The sequence below is a fragment of the Pseudorca crassidens genome, chromosome 8 (assembly GCF_039906515.1).
Source record: "Pseudorca crassidens isolate mPseCra1 chromosome 8, mPseCra1.hap1, whole genome shotgun sequence".
NCBI lineage: Eukaryota > Metazoa > Chordata > Mammalia > Artiodactyla > Delphinidae > Pseudorca > Pseudorca crassidens.
The window spans coordinates 104,971,057-104,986,982 of record NC_090303.1 but is presented as its reverse complement, the minus strand read 5'-3'; the positions used below and the strand labels follow the sequence as shown (position 1 = coordinate 104,986,982).

General features: G+C 54.7%; 1 long non-coding RNA gene across 3 annotated transcripts in view; it reads left to right on the top strand.

Moving 5' to 3' along the window:
* LOC137229511 (uncharacterized) overlaps positions 1-15,330 on the top strand; it is a 75,216-nt gene extending 59,886 nt beyond the window's left edge. The window contains exons 2-6 of one of the 3 annotated variants that reach the window (XR_010945731.1): positions 4,420-4,509; positions 4,792-4,904; positions 9,392-9,522; positions 9,835-9,938; positions 10,167-15,330. This is a non-coding gene — a long non-coding RNA (uncharacterized lncRNA). The remainder of the gene's footprint in view (positions 1-4,419; positions 4,510-4,791; positions 4,905-9,391; positions 9,523-9,834; positions 9,939-10,166) is intronic. The other 2 variants (XR_010945730.1, XR_010945729.1) reach the window with 2 other exon arrangements.
* Positions 15,331-15,926: the final 596 nt, after the last annotated feature.

Below are 15,926 nucleotides of genomic sequence, written 5' to 3'. Positions count from 1 at the left end.
GCACACGAATGTGTCACGTCCGTGTTTTTCAAGTTCTCGAAAGCATTCCTCTCGCCCGTGTCGCTTCTGAAGTAATTTCAGCCCTCTTGCTGTTTCCACTTTGCGGGGAATTCTTCTGCAGCTTGTGCCACAGTCAATATCCAAACGTGGGGTGGATGTTTCCCAGTTCTAACAACTTACCCCAGAACGGACTTCGCGAAGCAAGCCCCCCGCCCCGCAGATGACTGCCTGCGCTCCCCGCTGGGGCTCGAGGGGCCCGGGTGCCTCCCCACCTCTTTCCCCTCCTCCACTCACGCTGCCCATGATCTGTCATGGCAGGGACGGGGAGCCTTTGCGGCCTGCCAGGCAGCTACCACAGACTCTGCACAGTCTGCCCCTCTGGGGATGAAGGATGCTGTACTGAGTCCGACCTCGGGGCCCACTGGCTTTTTGGTTGCAGTCAGCATCCTGGGTCCAGGCCTTTGAGGCAGAGCCCCTGGCCAGACTGGCGTGCTCCCCGCTGGCCTGACCCTGCCTTGCCGAGTTCCAGCAGGCGTCGCTGGACCCCAGTTACTGTGCGCCCACCCTTTCTACAGCAAAGAAGGAGCCCAAACCGCCAGCGTGGAGGCGGCAAGGACACAGCGCGTGTCCCCTGCCCTGGTCACGCCCAGGTTCTCTGTCAGTCCAGGTCTCCAAGCCTCGAGGTCTCAGCCACCTCCTCATTGACCCAGGTCTTTCCCACTCTGGTGGCCTTCCCGCACGGGCGCCAGCATGGTCAGGGCAGACAGCGAGGCGGCCGGGCCCAGCAGGTGGACACTCCCCGGGCACGACTGTCCTCGGGGTTTGCCGTCATCCTCCCCTCCTGGTGTTTCACCCAAGCCCACCGCCCGCCTTGGGTGACCACGGAATTCCAGAGGCTCCAGTTTCCTTCTGAGACATTCCACTCGACAGGACAACTCGGTCTTGTGTGGATGTTATGTTTTGTGCTTCACATGTGTTTAGCTCCTTCTTAAGGTTCTGAAGGGTCCTGTAGAGTCAGGGAGAAATGAGATCAGGGTGTCCGCAGAGGCTTTGTGGAGATCTTTCAGCTGCTCTTAAAAGATGGGCAGCATTTAGATAACAAGAAACCAGGACAGAGGGTTTCAGGTGGAAGGGCACGCAGAGCTCACTGGACCACAGGAGCAAAGCTTTAAGGTGCCTCAGACACACATCCCGTGGCCCTCCAGTGCTCACCTGGTGAAGGTTGAACCCGTGACACAAATGATGCCCCCCACCTGACAAGCCATGACGACGGCCCCATCGGATGGAGAGAAATAGAGGACGGAGAGATTAAACTTCCTGGGCGGCCCTTGTTTATCGCCATCAGATCAATATTCCATAAACATGGGGGTCCTCACATCATGGTCCTCCTGCAAAGAGGCTGTGGCTCCCGCTGCCCATGGCATGAGACCCGCGTTTCTGAGTGCATCACCCAAAGGCCAAGCAGGTCCGTCCACTCCCTGCCACTGCCCACTGGCTGGGCCACATCGTGCCCCCTTCCCGGGTCCAGCTGAACCCCAGGCTCCTCCCCGAAGACTTGGTGACACCACAGCCTCCTTCTCACCCTCTTGTGAAATGTAGATTTTCCTTGGGGCCATTAATTACGCCTGGGCTCAGGAGATGTGTTCTAGTGAGAAGGTTTGTTTAGACCATCTCACCTTGGGTTACAGTTTCAGGTTATTCAGGGACAATTTTGTTCACCCTGGGCCCTCAGCCTGAAGCCCCCTGCTTCCTCCTTTCCTTCAAACCAGGTTTCTCGTGCTTCGGAAACGCGGCTCAGAGCTCCCTTCTCTCAGGAGCTGCAGCCGTTCACCGGCTCCCACCAGGGCCGTCCAGAGCGCTGACTTCCTCTGGCTTCTCGCCTGCTGGCGCCTTGGGGGTGACAGTGTGGGACTTCTCCCGAGCTCAGTGGTCCTTGTGTCCTGGGAGACGGCTCCCGCGGGGAGGCCCGTCCGCGCACAACGGGGATGGGAGTCAGGAGCCCGCTGCTAACCTGGACAAGCCCAGACAGACGCCGCCCTCCAAGCTCCCGTTCTCTGCCTGATGAACGATTAGCTGGGCTGCTTGTCCCACAGATCCACTGGGGCAACATGCTCGTTAACCCAACTTTGGATAAGCTCTGTCCGCTTCCCGGGCCCCCGGACTTTGGGCCACCCCTAGCCCAGGCCAGCACGGGCCCTTCCTGAAGAGTGTCTCCTGGAAACCAGGCTGGACCCAGGCGAAGCATCCTCTGCTCTGCCTCCCACGTGGCCGTCCCTTTCCAAGGGGGACTCTCCTTCCCGAGTCTGGACTTACCCTCCTCTGCCAGGTGGGTGGAAGCATGGGGACGTGGGTGGAGGGGTCCCCTCCCCGCTCCTCCCATAGCTCCTCCGGGGGGTTGGGGGACCACACTGAGCACTACACCCCACTGCACCTCCCGGGAGCATCAGGAGTGAAACACCCTGACATGCAGGCCACGTGCTTTCACATCACCAGCCTCCCAACTCTGCTGATCTGTTCGCCCGGGTGAACGCGTTCTGGGAACAACTAAAGGGAGAGCCGGTGTAATACCAACGTTGGAGGGGAGGCGCGGCCCTCTCTAGGTCCCCAGGCACCTCCATCCTGGAGAAGCAGGGGGTCATAGGGCGGTGGCCTGGAGAGCCTGCCCCAAGGGAGCCAGCGATGTGGAGGGATGCTCTGAACTGAGGAGATGTGCATCTGTGTGCCGTGGCTGAGTTTCTCTGTGTTTCTCTCTTCCAGGGCCCCACTGACCATCTCTTCTGTCACATCGTCTTCAAATAGTTCCGTCTTTCTTCCCCCTCGAGCTGCCGTCTGCCAGGCCTGACGGGGAGCCGCTCCGGGCGGCTGATGAGGCAGGCAGCGTTTTCACCTTCTAAGGCCGAGCAGAGGCGGAAGGCTCTATTTATAATTTGGGGGATTTTTGAAATCATAAAACTCTTTCATTAGAAAATGCCTCAAGCCTTCAGACACGGCAATCAAACACAGCAAAATCCGGCGTCGTTTAAGAAGGACCTGTGCTTTTAAAAAAAACATTATCAAAGAGCTGAAGTCTATACTCTGTAATAACCGATATGGGGAAAGAATCTGAAAAAGAATAAATACATTATATGTATAACTAAATCACTTTGCTGTACACCTGAAACTAACACAACATTGTAAATCAACTGTTCTCCAATATAAATTTTAAAAAATTTTTTTAAAAGAGCTTAAGTCTAAACGATGTTCGTTGAAGGAGTGCGTTGACCACATTGATGACTAAGAGGTGCAAACGTTCTTATCAATAGGAAACACGAGAACGTTTCATCACTGTGGATTAGTTAATGCCCTAATGTCAGAGTCCTCCTTGAGGTGATACTGTTTTTTGACACTAGTTTATACATGGGTTTTAATGCCTCTATAAGCAACAATTTACAAATCAACCAGACATCTACTCTATGGGACGATTCAGGATTTTTGCCTTTGAAATCCCCTCGGGAGACTTGAGAATCCAGTTTGTTGTGTCTTTCTTTAAGACTTGAAATAAACTAACATGGAGCTGAAACATGCTAAGGTTAATCTGCAGCTTCTTTTGCAAGATGGGTTTTTATGTTCTACTCACAGGCATCTCTGCTTTGCTTCTTAAATCTGTAAAAATAGTCCAAAGTTTCAAGTAGAACAGTTCCAATCTTTGTTGCTTAAGAGGTCACACACTTCCGTGAAGCTGGTGGGTACCCGCTGTGTCCTTGTGGGTCCCTGGGGAGAAGAATGCGTCTCGTGGACACAGGAACACTCCCCACGGTGCCTCGGCCACGTTTAGCTCCAGGGTAACATTTGCGGTCGAGCAGTCTGGTATCATAAGAGCTCAAGAAACTCTTGCAGTGGGCGTGGGGACAGGCCGGTGATGAAGGAAGTATTCCAAGCTGCTTGCAACCCAAATGCAGGACTCTCCAAAGCAGACAAGATCAACACGTGGATTTGATGGGTACTTGATGTTTTAATAGCATGCCTGAAAAATCAGCGCCAGAAAGTATGATATCTGAAAGAGTACAAACGCAGCACAGATTGACATCGTCATGAAAATGTATAACAAAGTAATGAGTAATCCATCACATTAAAAAGGACCTGCTTCCAGGTCCTCTTACGTGAAATTATTCCATGAGTCGGCCCAAGGACTCTGCAGCCCAGTGTCCCCCTAGCTGGTGTGTTACCTCCAGCCTCTCAGGGCTGCTGGACACTCAGAATGTGGCAGGTCCACGCCAAGACGTGCTTAGGGGCCTCTGAAGACTTAGTAAAAGAATGTAAAGCATATCATTGAGGATTTTTAAATGTTGATTATATGCTGAAACGCAATATTTTTGATGGTTAGGTTAAAAATATATCGTATTAAAATTAATTGCCCCTGTTCCCTTTTTACTTTCACAGGTGTGGCTCCTGGGAAGTACACAAGCCATGTGTGGTCGTGTTGATAGCGCCTCTTCTCTTCCTCCTGGGCAGCGTTGATCTAGAATATAGGTAAGTGAACGGATGTCAATACACGGCATATTGTAGGTGGTTGTCCCAGGGTTGAAAACAGAGGTAGGTGCTCTAAGATTTCATATCAGAGGGAGGATCCTGGGGCCTGGGTGGGCACCTTCCCGGGGAAGATACTTCTTTTCAACTTTAAGAATGACGACAGTGGACGCAAATGGCCTGGAAGTGGAAGGATGGTCCAAGAATGGGGTTTGTGTGGGAGCCACTGCTCAGCGAAGGATGACACAGATTTGCTAATAATAGCGAAATCTGACTTCCCACTAGGTACCCACCAGGCACTGTGCTCCAGCGCCAGAGTCGTTTAGTCCCTGCGGTGCCTGATGAGTTACCCGCCGGGGTGCTCCCATTTCACAGGGAAGGACACAGGGTCCCTCCAGGTAAAGGAACTGCTGGCCTGGGTCACGCCGATAGGAAGGCGGGATATGACTTAGGTCGTCTGAGTCCAGAGCTGAGGCTCTCAGCCGCTGAGCCCTGAAATGCTCCATACTCATCGTGTAGAGACGTGTCACCCTCTCCCAGCTGGACTCCAAGCCCGGCAAGAGCAGGGCTGTGTGGGTTTGTGTGTCCCAGCAGGAGGTGTGGCCGCGCGGGCACAGGTGGGCTGAGATGCCTGCTCCAGCCGAGGTGCCAGATGGGCATCTCTCCTTGCTTGGTTCTGGCCACGCTGGCGTCCAAGCATCTCTCCGTCCCCATTGTGCATCCCTCCTCCTAGCAGGATCAGGAGACAGTCAGCCTGTAAAATGCCCAGGGCAGCTTCTCAGGGCGCCAGCGTGGAAGCTGTTGGGTCTGGGGCTGGTGAGTGGCAGAATTACAGCAGGCAGGTCCGTCCATTCGTGGCAGACAGGGTGTTGTCCTCTTCCTGCGGCCTCCCCCAGGGGCTGGGGTCACAGCTGCGGGGCCCTGCGAGGTCAAGTCTTCAAGGACCCAGCTCTCCGTAATGAAGTCATGAGCCTAAGAGTGTGACAGGGGCAGCCATGGAGGGGAGGAGGGGGGCGTCCTTGCCCTGCCAGGCCTGCTGGTCACAGGGTGCCCAGACCCCCCCTCTTCTCGCTGAGTCCCCTCCCCACTGGCTGGCGCTGAATCAGACACCTGTCCAACTACTCCCAGAAACAAGAGCCCATTAGGAAAGGGGTTACCTGGAGCACTTCATAGGCAGCATTTGATGGGAGTTGAGTTCATAGCTAACGGGATCTCCCAGGCAGCCTTTCCCAGCCCAAACAGCACTATAGACAGCCAGCCATCTGGGCTCCTTATCCTGGACCCCAGGACTTAAAGCAAGTGGGGAGTGAGACAGAGGAGGACCCATCCTCGCACAGCTGCACCATCTTCTTGGAGGACAGCTGTCCGTGAAGGCATCCTTGGGTCACTGGCCAGGCCAGCTTCTTGCATAAAACTGAGCACGTTGATGACCGAAGGTGCAAGTGACGCTGGGAAGGAAATGACGTAGTGACGGGACCCAAGAAGAAGAACGCAGGGCTCCAACTTCTGGCTAGTTTTCCTCTCACTCCAGGATCGATGTCCGTCTGCCCGGAAAACCTCCACCTGGCACATCCAGATGAAGTCTGACCTGGAAGCAGTTCTAGCAAGGTCAAGGTTCAAGGTCATTTGGACTTTCTCACCTTCTCAGTCTCATTCTTTAAACAAAACAAAACAAAACAAAACAAAACACCGCCTCTCTGGTGACTGAGCCGGCTGGGCCCTGAGTCCCAGTTGAGAAGGCTGTGAATGCTCCCCCGGGCTGCCCTTTGGGTAACGTGTCCTCAGCGCACCAAGACCCCAGATGCTGCATGGCCCGTTCCTCCTCCTTGTCACTGGAAGGCCTCTACTGGGATGACAAAGGCTCCCTGGTCTTAGGGACACACTGTGCCCTCATTATCTATTAGTGCCTCATCTTAGAGTGATTAATCAAATGAATTAGTGCTTCCCCTGGCAGCACCCCCAGGATGTAGATGAGATACAATCACTAGTGTGAGACTCTCAGGAAACTCCAGAGTAGAGACCTACAGTGCGATGGGGAAGGAGACGTGTTCCCCAGAGGATAAAGGAGGGCAGTGAGTTACTGTGGTGCTGGTGCTGGTGGTGGGGATGGTGGTGGCGGTGATGGTGGTGGTGGTGGTAGTGCTGGTGGTGGTGGTGGTAGTGCTGGTGGTGGTGGTGGTGGTGATGGTGATGGTGATGGTGATGGTGGTGCTGGTGCTGGTGGTGGTGCTGGTGGTGATGGTGGTGGTGATGGTGGTGGTGCTGGTGGTGATGGTGGTGGCGGTGATGGTGATGGTGGTGGTGCTGGTGGTGGTGCTGGTGGTGCTGGTGGTGATGGTGGTGGTGCTGGTGGTGATGGTGGTGGTGATGGTGGTGATGGTGATGGTGGTGGTGGTGGTGGTGCTGGTGGTGATGGTGGTGGTGCTGGTGGTGGTGCTGGTGGTGGTGCTGGTGGTGGCGGTGATGGTGATGGTGGTGCTGGTGCTGGTGGTGGTGCTGGTGGTGGCGGTGATGGTGATGGTGGTGGTGCTGGTGGTGATGGTGGTGGTGATGGTGGTGGTGCTGGTGGTGATGGTGGTGGTGCTGGTGATGGTGCTGGTGGTGATGGTGGTGGTGCTGGTGATGGTGCTGGTGGTGATGGTGGTGGTGCTGGTGGTGGTGCTGGTGGTGGTGCTGGTGGTGATGGTGCTGGTGGTGATGGTGCTGGTGCTGGTGGTGGTGGTGGTGATGGTGGTGATGGTGCTGGTGGTGATGGTGGTGGTGGTGATGGTGGTGATGGTGCTGGTGCTGGTGGTGGCGGTGATGGTGATGGTGGTGGTGGTGATGGTGGTGGTGCTGGTGGTCCCAAACACCACCTACTGAGCTCAGCGTTGATTCTCACTAAGTGCAGACACTGTCCTAGGTATGTTACTCTGTGCAATTCCTCCAACCTTCCCTGGAAGCAGTTACTCTTGGCTTCATTTTACAGACGGGGAAGTGAGGCTTAGCCAGGTAGGTCTTGTGCCAAAGGCTGCAGCCGGGAAGTGGACTGGACCTGAGTCTGAATCATCCCAAAGCCCTTCCTCTAAGCAGAGCTGCCTCCCTCCACCACTGAGGCCTGGGGACCAGGGTGCCGAGGTGGACGTGGCCTTGAAGATGGTCTGTCCGGAGCGAGCTCCTGGCGGAGCCAGGGCAATCCCGAGAGCCGTCTTGGTTCCTCTGCTTACCCTCCCCATCGCATCTGCCAGGTCTCTTCCTCTTCACGGGATCTCCTTGCCCAGCTGTGGAAGGAGGTGATAATATCTACCCAGAGGGTATGGCGGCAGCTCCTCTATTATTGCACATAAACTGATGAAAGACCCGCACAAGTTCAAAGACTGCAGAACTGTATAATTACTCTTTTAAGCACAACACTTTTTAGAAGCTCCGAATCAGCTTTCTCTCTGAAATGCATGTTTCTCCTCAGATGTGTGCTTTCTGCAGAATAGGAACTTGGAAGCTGGCATTCGCTCTGCCAGCAACTGCAGGGTCCTCCGGGGATTGCCTAAGTTGGCTGGAAGCTTGTGGGAAATTGTCAGCAGAGCCTTGGCCTGCAGGGCGGCGCTTTCCGGTTCTGGCGGCCCTGCCCCGCTTGGTAGGGTACCCTGTGCCCTTCAAAGCCTGATGCCCAGAGCTTGAATACGAAGTGTAATCCCAACTCACCCTAGGACCGGGAGCCCATCGTTTCATGCCTTTGGCCCTTACTCTCCTCAGCTGAGACACAAGAAGTGCTGCCTGGGGGTCGCCATCCCGAGGGCCCTCCAGCCTCAGCCCAGCATCTGGGGCTCTAACTGGGCTGCCAGGCCTGCCCGTTCTCAGCCCACGAGCAAGTAGCCGTCAGGCAGAGAGCTGCCAATGGATGAAACTGTCCCTTGAGTTAAAAAAAAAACTATTAAAGATAATTCCATGCAACCCCTCCCCGCCACACACACAATTTGACTTGTGGAAGCAGAGTTGCTGAGAATCTACTGAAAAAATAGCCTCACCAGCAAATACGGTTGCCCGAGGCTTTGCCCCTACCTTCAGTAGGCATCACAGAGACGTGTAGACCAGAATAAAGGCGCAGGGAGGAATTGCCCAGGGCAGAGAGAACTGGCGGGTTTCCCCACCATAGAATATTGGTACCCACATACTACACACTTCCTTAAGGTTCTAGCTCCTGGGTTTTTATGGGTAAACTCTACTCCTTTCTTCCTCTGCTCTCTCTTGGGGGCGGGGGTGGGGATACAGGGAAATGACGGAAGTGACCGTTTTCCTGGAGTGGGATGGCCCAAGCCCCAGTGGAAGGATGATGGGCTGGGGCGGAGGCGGCGACACGTTTCCAGATCGTGATTAGCCTTTGTCTGTCTTCGCTTCACCCAAACAACCATCGCCACCTCCAGGTGTGCAGGGGAACCAGGCAAATGGGAAGTCCAGCAGTCGACCCCTCCGTGTCGCTGTGCTCAGTGATGGCAAAGCAAATGGCTGAGCTCCACCTCCAGCCCCCAGCTGGACTGGGGGACGGGCTGGGGCATGATGGCGCTGGTAGCATCTCCAGTTTCCTCCGGATGCATTGGGTCTTTGGACAGCACACGAAGGTGGGGGCCCCGCCATACCTGGGCTGCTCCTTCGTCCACCAGCCAGCCGCTCTTCCAGCTTTCCCCAGCCTCCTGTGTCTGCCAGCACTGCCCCTGAGGGCACAGGCTCTCGCCCCGGGGGCGACACCCTCAGAACACAGCCAGGGACCAGGCTCCAGGTGCTGGAGAAGGCGGGGGTGAGGATGGTGTAAGGATACCGATGAGTTTGTTCTTGCTGCTGGGGTAAGGGAAGGTTCCAGCAGGCAACGCCATTTCCAGTGGGTCTTGAAGGAGGACGTGGAATTTTCCAGGCGGACGAGGCTGGATCTGTCCCAGGCAGGAGCATCTGACGTGGACCATCCTCTGTGCTGCGGCTGGGCCCAGGATTGGGGAGCAAGGCGTGAGGGCAGGAGAGAGAAGAAGGGGAGGAGACGCAGAGCTGGTGAGTCGCTGGCACCAAGCGGAGGCGGCGGTGTCCCGGGAGCTTGGGGCGGAGGGCACAGAGCAGGAGGGGACTGTACAGGAAGAGTGGGGGCGCGAGAGGAGCTGGGTGGGGTGCACCTGGAGAGCCACGGCGCGGCCCTTGCGGGTGGGGCGATGCCACGGCCACCAGCGGATGCCCGGACGGGGTGCCTGCCGCTGGCCGGGATGAGGCTGGGGTTCCGCTGTTTGTCAGGAGGCCATGAGCTGTGTCTTGAAGGCAGCAGCCTTCAGAGCCTGAGGCTGACTGAACCCCGAAATTCTATCCCCTGAGGCACAGGAAGGCCACTTGCTGAAGATTGGAGGGGCGGCCGGCTGGGATCCAGGCCTCTTAACCCCCAACCTCCAGCTCTTTGGGTCAGATTCTAGAGGCCCAAGGTAAGGATTTGAGATATTTAATTTTTACCAATACGTTCTATTTATTGACTAGTTTCTGGGTGTCATACCTCATGCTAAGCCCTGTATGGTGCAGACAATGGTAATAAGAAAACCGGTAGTAGCACAACACTTATGAGGACTTAAGACGTGTCAGGCACCATTAAAAGCGCTTTTCATGCATTACCTCATTTTCTGAGGCAGGTACTATTATTATCCCTATTTTTACAGGCGGCACAACTGAGGCACAGAGAGGCGAGGGCTCTCCCGCTGCCGTTCATCCCAAGGTGACTGAGCCGGGGTCTCCCAGATGCGGAATCTGCACACTCACTTAGTGTGTTAGAGGCTGTGCCTTGTGTGTCTTCTTATATGACATTATAATATAGTGTGTGCTTTGCGCTTATTCCTGCTAATTCCACCCCGCCTTACAAGATGGTCACTGTTACCCCAGTTTACGAGCCAAGCAGACGGAGTCCCAGAGCTGAGCTGCTTGACGAGATGCCCCCCTAGTGAGGGACGGAGCTGCGGGATTCGGGTCTGACCTCACAGACCCCACGTCCAGAGTCTGCCCGTTCTGGGCTTCTGTGGGACACACTGCGGGAACCACTGGAGATTTCTAGCTGGGGAGTAAGATGTTCAAAATAACATTTTGGCAGTCCTTATCTACCCGCACTGTGCCAGGGAGATGCACACCCCTGCCTCCCATCAGCCTCTGGGCAAATCTACGATAAATAACAGGAAACTAGGAAGACGGCTGCCCTTCACCGAGCCCTATAGCCCGGGGTCAAAAGTGCCCAGGATCCAGTGAGAAGATCCTGCAACAACCCTCTGATTATTACTATCAGGATAATAATCATCTCTATGAACAAGAGCAATAGCTGTAATGATAGACTTGCAAATGCTGTTGATGTTTTGCTTGCTATATCTCCTTTCATCTCAGGATATCAAAGTATCTTGCAAATTAATTAAGCCCTGGGAAATAAACATCATGACGTCACTGTTAGGAAAAGGGGAACTGAGGTACCTTGAGCTCAGGTACTTTGTGATGGACCCCCTCCCCGACCCAGAGGCAACAATCAAATGAAAAGGTGATAGTTCCCCCTAAATGTTATTTTCTTCAAAGGTCTCTGGCTCAAAGTATTTGTATTAAATTCCTATAGGCGTCTATTTTGTATCTGCCACTGTGGGTACTAGGCTACGTGAGCTAATCTGAAAGAAATGTGCAGATGGATGCTTCCTGCCCTCTGATGGAGGGAGAAATTACATGAACTGTGTGGTCACTTTCGAAGCTATTGTCAAAGAGCCAGAGAGCAGACCTCCCCTGTGGCAGGACACAGAGAGATGGTGCCTTCAGACGAGGCTGCATGTGCGTCAGGAGAAGGGCAGAGAGGAGAGAGCGTTCCAGGTAAAGGAGAGAACAAGCCTGGCACATGGCAGACTCGAGAGACACAGTCTTGACCCAGGGGTGATGAGCACAGGTGCTGTCAGCCTGGAAGTTCTTGACTTTGAGCCATGAAATCCAGACATGATGCCACAGGTCATGGGCCACTGGGTTACCTGGGTGCCCCGAGATGTGCACCAGGAAGGAGACGGTGAGCCGGGTCAGTGGACGTGGCTGGCATGGCAGCCCCGCTGCTGGCGGGCAGTGGGGAGCCAGCGAGTGTTCAACACCAACTAAGAGGGCATCTGCTGTTCGATGTCACCCCGCCTGCAATTACAAACGATGCCCACGATCTAAACAACCCACAACGGAAAAAGATCTTTTGTTCTAAATGATTGCTGTGGTTCCTGCTGACTTTTGATGTTACATATGGAAGCTTCGAACGAGTGTGTTTTTATTATGGATTCTTTATTAAGCGTTTTATTGACATGAAGGTTAATTTGGAGAACCCCTAGTTAGACTCAGCTGCGGGCGTGCATGTAGAGGGCAGCTTGCGACGGTTCAATGTGTTTTGAGTTCACTTTGGGGAAAGTCCACGTCTCCGAAGCCTGTCTTTAAGTAGCAGATTCAAACTAAACGATCACAAAGCGGAAGGCTCAGAACTTGAGTTTCTGTATTTCCAGGCCACCACTTGGTGTGTTTAATTTGTATTTAAAATTTAAAACAGTGGAACAGATTGCAAACGGCTGAGGTATAATATTTTTGTGGGCAAGTACAAATTTTCTTTCGTACACGAAACACTTCAGTGAGTTTGAATAGTATCCTTACAATTGAAATTTATTCTTTTAGGAAACGTTGCTTACTTTGACCCTAAAGAACAAATCAAGAAAATAATCACTGCTGGTTATTATATGATTATTTGTGAGAATATTGTATGGAAGAGGGAGATGGTAGAAATGCTCTATTCTGGGGCTCACAGTACACAAAGTGTGCCGTGCCCCAGCCAACGGCCGCAGAGACGGACGGAGAAGGAGCTGGGGCAGGACGTGGCGTTCACCAGCACGTTCAGGGCCGCGAGAAGAGAGAAAGGGTGTAATTGCATCTGCTTTATCGATAAAGGTATCCACAGAGAGAAAGCGGAGGGAAAGGCTTTCCTTTGTATCCTCACGTACAGTCTAGAAATTACGTTCTGAAATGTATTGTTTCATAGCTGTTCTTTCATGAGCCTCTGTCTCTCCAAAGATACACATTCCACTGCAGAACTTGCATTGTCAGTTTTCCTGGTATCTCCCCGCCGTGCCTAGGACAGTGCTGGACGTGAGCACCTGGCGGCCTTCACCGCGTTTCCGTGGAGACTTCTTCGCAATCGACGGCAGTTTCTGCTCAAGGCCCTTCCTTCTCCCTGGAGAGAGTCTCCTCGTGTCACGGCCAAGGACTCGGCTGGATGGCGCTCATCAGACCGTTCCGCGGCTGTTTGCTGCCCTGCCACGTGCTCACGGTGCTAACCCACTGGAGAGGGTGAAGGGGAGAGAGGGCACAGCCCCAGCCAGGAGGGACTGATGGTCTCCCGGGAGGTGGAGCCACAGACAACACGGTGTCAAAATGTGCTTCTCAGACTGTGAGTCCGGGAAGGCTTCAGGGAGGTGGTGAGCTCCTGGATGGGGCTTGAAGGGAGGGATGGATCTGGAAAGGAGTAGAGAACAGAGGGGGAATGGGAGGGACCCAAGTGTGGGTAACGTCAGAACCTGTAAAAAAGGCAAGGGTCCAAAAGTTGATCCCCAGGAGCCCGGACCCATCCTTCACCTAAGTGATGCTTACTTTGTTGGGTCCTTACTGCAGACGCTCAGGTGGACCCTAAGTGCTTAGATGACCCAGAAATGGGGACTCAGGGGGAGAGGGGCATCTGTAAGGGGGACATTGCACCCCTGTCTGGGGTGGTCATCCCGGAACCCCCAGCTCTGCCTACACATGGTTTAGAGATGGGAGAGTTCTACCCTTGTTCACACCCACACTTGGGGTGGGAGCTGGGGAGACTCGGGGTGCGTGCTGAACGACACAGGGCAGAAGCCAGGACGGGGAGCTGGCCGGGCCCTCCTGGCCCCCCCAGGTCATCCAAGCCACACGGGTGGTCCCTCAAGGGGCTTGGGACCAAGTCCTGGAGGCACCAGCCAGCCTCTCCTTATGGAAAGAGCACAGTTTCATAGAGTGATTAAGGCTTTTCACTTAACAAACAGAAATCCCGTAGTCTGGGGCAAACCTGAGCTGCAAGTTCACTTAGCTGCCGCTACGTCCTCTCCCGCGCTGGCCCGCACCCCTCTGTCCCGGCGTGGTCTGCTCTCCCGCTGGGCACTTCCCACATCCAGGCTGTGAGTCCCCCCGGCCATCTCCACTTTCAGCTCCACCAGCAAACGTGTGGATGGTGCCCAGATGAGCTCCTCGCCAAGCACCAGGGGCCTCCGGCACTTTCAAAGGAATCTCGTGGCCATCAAAGGGTGCCCAAGACCACAGGAAAGTGGGGTAGGGCAAACCGAGAGCTGGAGGAGCTCACATCCTGGGGAGCGGATTCTCCCTGTGCCCCCTCCAGTCACGCACGCGCGCTCAAACACACAAGGCAAGCGGCCCGTCCCCGAGCTGGGGGTGCAGCGTTCTCTCCCTCCACCCACCTGGCGAGAGCTGCACCCTCCCGCGGCGTGGCTGTCGGATCCCACACAGCGGAGGCCATGCCAGCGTCCTGGAGTTGGGGTCCTCCTGGCGACCATCTCTCCGTGCTCCCCAGCCAAGGGCAGAGCGGGGCGGCCAGCTGGTCCCCTCAGCTGGCTTGCCTGCCGATAGCATCGACCCTGCTTGTTTTTCCATTTTAATAAGCGGCACTACAGGTAAGAGGCGGCAGCCTGACGGTATAGAAGGCATATTTCAGAGCCAAATGCTGTGCTGTTGTTTTGGGTTGTCTTACAACGATCAAAACAGCCCAAGTCATGGTAATCTCAGTCTTGTCTAGTGATCAGATGGAAGCAAAACTCAGTGATCAGAAAAGCAGCTGATGGGCACAGAGTCCGCGAGGGGAGCTGCGTTCCCTCCCGTGGCCTGGGAACGACTCCAGCCACGCCAGGGAGACCACCGTCCTCCGCCCCCGGCACTCTGCTGCCGACCACGACGCCTCTGGGCATCTCAGGCCAGATCCTGGCATTTGACTGCCCCTACGGAGATGAGAGTAGAGATGTTTCTTTCTGAAAGGTTCCCACAGTTCCAGCCGGAGGCTGAACGGAAGTCATCCACCCAGGCTCTAGGGGCTGTGCTGGGCCTTGGTTTATCCATTCAAGGTGTCTCTCCCGGGGTCCTGGAGGGTAGAGCTGGCTTCGGGGATGTACTCTGATGGCCAGAGTGGACGTTGCTTTGCTTCTTGTAGCACATGATTTCACAGCTTGTGTGTTCTGGGACAGCACATGGGACCTTTGTCCTCCAGAGGGAGGACAGGAACTCTCAGAGGCCATCAGATGGTCCCCTCCCCTTCCTTTCAGCAGGTGAAGGTCTAAGGGTCCGTCCACATCACCATTCATACTACTGATAACAGCCGCAGTGCAAAATTACATTTGTATATAAATCGTAAAAATTAAATAAATTGTGTAAAATGTACATTTAATTTTTCAGACCCTTGCCTTAAAGATCCCTAAGAAATAAGACTCCACGGTGAGCCCATTGAAAGCTGGGATAGGAATCTAAGTACTTCAGTTAGTGATGATCTACAGTGAATGGAACACGGGGAGGAAACACCTTGGAGAGAGCGAGGGGTACCACAGGCTCTGTCCCTGTGAGCCCTGGATGCTGTGCAAAACCACAGTCCAGTCAAGCCTCTTCCGGGGACCCCAGGGCAGAAGCTACTGACGATCTAATGATGGCCTTGCACATAGTAGGTTGTCAATAAACACGCCTAAACCAGGTGAACAACTAAACAAGGGTACAAGCTTATTCCCACTCATTCTGGGGCTGGACCCCAGAAACAGAAGGCCTGCGGGACAGCAGTGGGGCTTGCAAGTGCGGGGCCGGGAGGAATCCTCGCGTCCTGGGTCTGGCGTCAGGCAGAACTGCTCTAACTCCTGACGTTTCTCCCTAAACCTCCACCGCCGCCTGCCCTCTGGTCATCTGGTACTGTCTCAGGAGCACAGACGTGATTTTAAGACTACATACGTCTATGGACCAGTGGCTACAATGAGGGTCCATGAATCAGGGCAGGCAGCAGAGGACGCTACCTGCAGGTTAAGGCAATCGCTAAGCAACACCTCGCCCTCGTTCTAGACGCCCATCTAGACAGGAAATTCTACCTGGCCCCATGCAGCCAGCGATGCGGCAATGCCAACGAACACAGAGGTATTTTGATGCATGTGACAACTGCCGCCTCCCCACAGGGCACGAAGGGGCTCTGTCCTGGCATCACTGGCCCCTGAAAGCCCTCCAGGCCAAGGCCATGCAAATCCTCAAAACGGAAACGTTCCCTGATTCCTTAGACCACAGTCGGCCAGTGAAGAGCTGAGATCAGCCCCTCAGAGCAGCCCTGGCAGGAGCACGAGCCCCAGGCACGGGCGGCGCTGCCGACAGGGAAGTGGGGACGGGTC